Here is a 6,000-nt window from a genome sequence, read left to right as displayed (position 1 = left end):
TTGTACGTAGTGGTAATGCGAGTACTGTGTGTGCTGCGCCAGCTTTGTTTACCGGCATCCAGACTCACGCAGCTGTAATAAAACAGTGTCTTGTCTCCGTGGATGAGATTGGCTTGTTGCACGCCGGGAACGGATTTGCATTTTAGGGACAGCACCTTGCGCTGCTCCAGGCTGTGGGCGCAGCAAGGTGTTGGTTGCCGTTGTGGTCCCCGCAGCCTTGCAGGCTGGTGGGACATGGGTCTTGCCACCAGAGACATGGGCTGGGGCATTGCCAGGTGTGGCCTGGACCTGGTGAGGGGCTGCACGCAGCCTTGTGTAACCGCACAGGCTGCTGGCACCACACCGGGACGTCAGAGAGCTGGGGGGTCAGCCAGCATGCCATCCAGCGGGAGCCAGACAGGCTGGAGGCAAGAGGAGCCCCATGACATTCAGGATGAAGGGGAAAGTCAGCCATGACAGAGGCTGGAGCCGGAGGAGCTCTGTGAGGAAGGCCCTGGGAGCATGGCAGGCACAGCTCCGAGCCCTTGGGGCAGCGAGGACCCTGCAAGCAGGGGCACAGGCAGAAGGTGGAGGGAAGGGACTGTTCCCCCCAGCTCAGTGCTTGTCAGACTGCATCTAGGTACTATTGCCCAGTTCGTGAAGGATGTTGATAAACCAGAGTGATAAACTGCTGCCAAAAGAGGGGAGCAAGTGAGGAAAGGGCCAGTTTGTCTCCTGTGCTCTGCCCCCTCAGACCTCAGCTGTCCGTGTCCGGGGGTGATGCACTGCTCTGAGCCACACCACACTGGGACTGGAGAATCAACAGACCTTCTGAATCTATTTGACTCATCATACCACATTTTTCTTGGTATCTTTCAGTTTTCCTAAAGATGTGTTCTTACCTCCTCACGCAGTGTTACCTAGTCTGGGTTTTCTGTTTGTGAAAATGGCTTTTTGTTTGTAACCATCACTTCTGTCTTCATAAACAAGTCTGCAGCAGACCAAAGACATCTTATCTCACAAATTCAGAACCTGGAACTCAGATGCTCCCCCACCCCGCCACCCCCCAAATCAGGTTTGTCTTAACAAACCTATCAGTAATGTAAACTGAGTTCTTGAGTTGGTTAGTGTCCTGTTTTTCCTACAGACACTGTATGACAAGGAACGACATCAGCATTGCATACTCTTGTTAGTGGCTATAAATAATGATGTATTGCCAACAAGTTAACATTTTGCTGAAGAAAACTCAGATGTGTGGTAGATTGGTCATGACCTGCACATTGATGTTATTGTCTTTTCTTCTTTGACAGCACAAGGTGTTACGTGATTTGCAAACAGAAAAATTTAATTAAAAGTATTACTGCTATCTCATTTTCTGCTGCTAAATTGTTCAAATTTTTTTTTAATGAAATGCTTTTCACCTTGAAAGAATTATGGATAGGGACAACAATTAGTGTTTCTAAGCTGATATAATGAAACACTGATTTTCTTAGTAGTCTAAGGTAAAAGCAGAACACTTAACTATAGGCCAGATGGCTAATAACAACATTCAAATGAGAAAGATCTGTTGGATTATTCTTTGTCAACTTTGACAGGATGCCAAAGTGGAGGTTAAAATCGGGCGCTATTGTGTATCCTGTTTGTTACAGGAATGAAACTTGGGAAACTGAATTTAGTCTTTTCCTGAACATAAACCAGGAACAACCAGAGCTTAAAATACCTGCCCAAGGAAAGGGAAAGGCTAATAAAGCAATATTGTCTCAACCCCGCCATACAGAGGTGAGCCATGGTGATTTCTTAGTGCACAGTTTGGTCTGTGAGGGAAAGCCTGTGGGTAAGCTCCTGGGTGGGCAGAGTGGGAATGGGAACTGTCAGCCCTCCAGCCCATTAACTTGGGGCCCCATCTGTTGTTGTTTTGACAAGACTAAAGGTATGGGGAAGAAACCAGGACATTAAATCTCACCTTTCTCCTGCTCTAGAGCAAGATTGTACCTTCTTTATTGAAAGTTTTCCTGGACTGCTGCTTGCCAGATTGTGACAAAGTGAATTTCACAGCTTGCTTTGCCCCCTGTCCTGGAGGGCTCAAAAGAAAATGCTGGAGCATCAGCCTGCGCAAACTCCTCTGCCAACAATGGAAAAATGTCCTTTCCAGCTCTGCTGGCAGCTAGCAGGGTGGCTGAAATAAGGTGAGGCTGTAGTTCTCCCAGGTCAGAAACTGATGACAGCATTACAAATATAATTTATTATACTCACAGGCATATAGAGAAGATGTGAAAACTCCTGCAGTTACTAAACATGAACTAGTGAGAGATACCAGGCTTGTCCAAACCCAGAAATTTCTACTGCTTTCTACTCTTTGGCCCAGTTTGCCCACTGCCTCGTGGCACAAGCACCCTGGTGTGTCTCCACCACGTATTTTCTGTAGGTTGGGGAATGCCCTGAGAAGGCACCAAACTAGTGCTCTGCACTCTGCACTTTCGAAGGTATATCATGCTCAATAATTAATGTTAGTGCATTGGGGCTAGCTGATTATTAGCTCTGGTCTGCTGCTGCGGAACCCACAGCAGTGCGCAGCAAGATGCTCTCTTCCCAGAGGTTTGGCAGGTTATCTGACCCAATCTTTAAGACAGAAATAATATGCAACATTGCCTCAGCCTTAGGGTTGTTCTGAGGTGTTTGCTTTCCTTTTGTTGCCTTAAAGCAAAGAGGTGATGTATAAAATTTTGCCGGGCAGCTTATTCCTACTGGGAGGTGCTCTCTGACCTGGGATCGTGTGGCCCTCTCCACCCGCTCTCAGATGTATCCTCAGTTCATGTTACCCTCAAAGGGCTGTGTGTGGCTTAGCTCAACGCAGTTTACAGCCCCGGGAATCATGGTGCGCCTGGGACTCAGGTGCTGAGGCCGTTCCCTCTTCCCAAGTTACGAAAGTACAGCTTGTCGGGATTCCAGATTTATAGATAATTTGGTGGCTCATCTCTGTGGTTTGCAGAAGTGAGTGCAAGAGGCAAAGGCATTCTGCAAATTTAAGATCAATGTGTTAGATCACTAAACAGAATGAAGTCCAATAATAAATTTTTCAATATTTCATGCAAAGGTTCCTGTAGTGGGGTGGGTTTGGTGGTCTTTTTTAGCTTAACTAAAACCTTATTGCACACACACTAGATTTAAATAATCTGCAAAAGCTTTTTTTCTTTGTACATGTGGGACAAATGCTCGCCTTTCTCCATTCTCAGTGAGATTCCTGCATGTGCTTTTTGCTGGCTTTAAGCCTTGCTGTGATCAGTGTCCACCTAGTTTTGAAAGTAGTTTTAATAACATTTTTATTATTATATATTATATAATATATAATATGTTTATTATTGAAAAATAAAAATACAAAAACCCCTACCAGTAAACACTGCAGGCATATGTTTATAATAAAATCTTCATACTGTTTTGTACAACCAACCGTTTGTTCCCCAGGGAGCCGACCCAGCCACGTCGGGGCAGGCAGAACCCACAAATCTGTGAAAAGGGAAGACTGTGCTTGTCCACCAACTGGTGCGATTATTTTTTCCTTTTTTTTTTTTCTTTTGCTTTTTTTTTTTTTTTTTGCTTGTTGGAGTGAAAGAAGTGTGAAAGTGAGACCCACCATGGAAGGAAGCCTCTCTTTGATGGGTGGCTCTTGGCACGTATCCTTTTGTGTCAATGCATTTACAATGATGTAGTGAAAAGAGCTTATCCTTGCTTCATTTTCCCGGTTATTATTTATTAATTTTTTATGAAGTTTGCAAGCCAGCCAGGTGCTTGGGGTCACTGAAGAAGGACCCTGCTGTGGCCAGGAGCAGATCCTCTATTCCCCACCTTGCTTGCTGTGCTGCAAAAAGCCATCCCCTCTGTTTTTTCTCCAAGATACACAAAGGAGAGAAGCCTTCCCTTCCAGCCACGTGTGTTTTCACGCAGACGGTGCACCCCGAGGTCCCCTGCCATGGGGACAGGGCACAGCAGCACAGCCATGCCAGCCCAGCACAGGCTGCTCCTGCTCGCTTAAACTTCAGTGCACCCCTGAAATTCTGACCCTGCGGGTGCTGCGTGGTGGTGGTCCTTGGGTACTGCCCAAGGGTATGCTCTCCAGCCTTCTGCTCGCCCCTTGTTGCGGCTTTCCTTTTGAAAATCCACACATACCCACCCTTTTTTCCCCTATTTTTTTCTTTTTTTATTTTTTTAATTTTTTTTTTTTATTTCAAGTTGGTTTCTTAGGAAATGGCAGAGACCACGTCACAGCTCGGTGCCTGCCTCCTCACAATAAAGCTGCTGAGCTCGGCACTGACATCAGCGGGATTTGAGGAGCTGGTGGGGGGAAAAGGCCCCCAAAGTACTTGATGCCTCTGGGGTGTGTGAAGAACCAAGGCCAGGAAGGGGGATGAAGGCCAGACCCGCCTCCATTTTGCTCCTAGAGAAGTCAGCGTGTGCTCAGCCTCTATGTTAGACACACCAGACTCCACGCAGGCAGGACTGGGTAGACACGTGTCCTGTCCCCCCAGCACTGCAGCTTTTGGGGTCACGATGGAGAAGGGATGTGCAAATCACACTTGGGCTGTGGGGTATGTGCGTGACCTGTCTCTGATCAGGCAAGAAAAAGGGGTCCTGCTGAATTCTGGCTGAGGGAACGGCAAGCTGAGAGCCCCCCACCCCCCTCCAGACCTGCCTCCCACCCTTGTCCAGAGGCACCGAGCTCTCTGGGGCTCCGCTGACCAAGCAAGGGCTGCCGCTCCCAGAATGTGGGGCACCCATCAGTGCTCACTGCAGAAATGGGCTGAGCACCTTTGGGGGGTCACGGTGAGCCATGAGAAGGACCACCCCCGCCTCCCCAGATCCGGTGGGTGGCTCGGTGACACCCTCCATCACTGCCTGCAGTCCCTTGCAGGACAGGAGCTGGTGGAGTGTCGCACGTGGCCAGAGGGCTGTGTGTCCCCGGGAGGTGGTGGCCCCAGCCCCTTGCGCGGCAGCTGAGACCCCACACACTCATTTACAAGCCCTGCTGCCGCTGCACCCCCCAGCCCTGTTGTACGTGCATAGGCTGCATATCCAGCAAGTGCCCGGGGCTCTGGCAGGTCCATCTCCCCGCAGTGGAGGGACAAACCCCGTGAGCAGAGCTTTTCCCCACAGCCACCATTAGCCTTCAGTTTCTCTTCCTGGGCTTTGTGGAGCATGGGGAGAACCTCATGAAGCAAGGACGGCCAGTGACGGCACTGTCATGTCAGCAGCATGCCTGGCCTGACACCTTTTGCCTCTGGAGAGCCTCAAAAAGTGAGGGAACGCCTGGATTTTACCAGGATTGCAAACTAGGCTGGAGCAAGCTGTTGAGTGTATCGGGGTGGCCATCACCCTCGTAGAGCCCCTGGTAGGAAGAGCCCCCCAGCAGCAGGTGCAGCAAAGTGATGTGATCTTTCCATTTTTCAGCTTTTTCTGTTTTGCTTTTGCAGCAAAGATTTCCTTTATTTTTTATGCTTCCGTATCTAGCAGCTCTCAGTTTCCTTCTTTTAGTTTCTTTTTGACATGCAGTGATGCGGTTCCAGAGGTACAGTCCTTTTCAAGCTGGCATGCTCACCGGAGGGAAAAGGCACCAAGACATCCACTTCATCCAAGTCCTTTGTGTCACGTTCAGATACAATTGTCTAGAAAGCTCCTCCTGGGGTGATTTCTTTCTTCCCTCCAAATATGAACTCCTGATTTTTGTTCCTCTATTAAAAGTCATTCTGTGTTCATATTCTTCACTTCTAAATCCCTTCAAACTCACCAGTACAGTGAGTTCTCAGGATTAAAACCTGTCCTTTGACATACAGTCTGAAAGGTAAAATGCTCAGGAGAGAACCACTGCAGCTGGTCTAAATCCAGCCCATGAAACAGCAATGCCTCTTCCTGCAGGAGATGTTCACCTCCATGCTGTCACAGGGTCTGTCTGGGTCCTGCCTTATCAGCAGGATTTGTGAAAACCTCCCAAGCATTCATCTTTCTTTCTACTACTTCTTCCCAAGTCCT

The sequence above is a fragment of the Falco punctatus genome (assembly GCF_963210335.1).
Source record: "Falco punctatus genome assembly, chromosome: 12".
Lineage (NCBI taxonomy): Eukaryota > Metazoa > Chordata > Aves > Falconiformes > Falconidae > Falco > Falco punctatus.
This window is presented reverse-complemented; position numbering follows the sequence as displayed.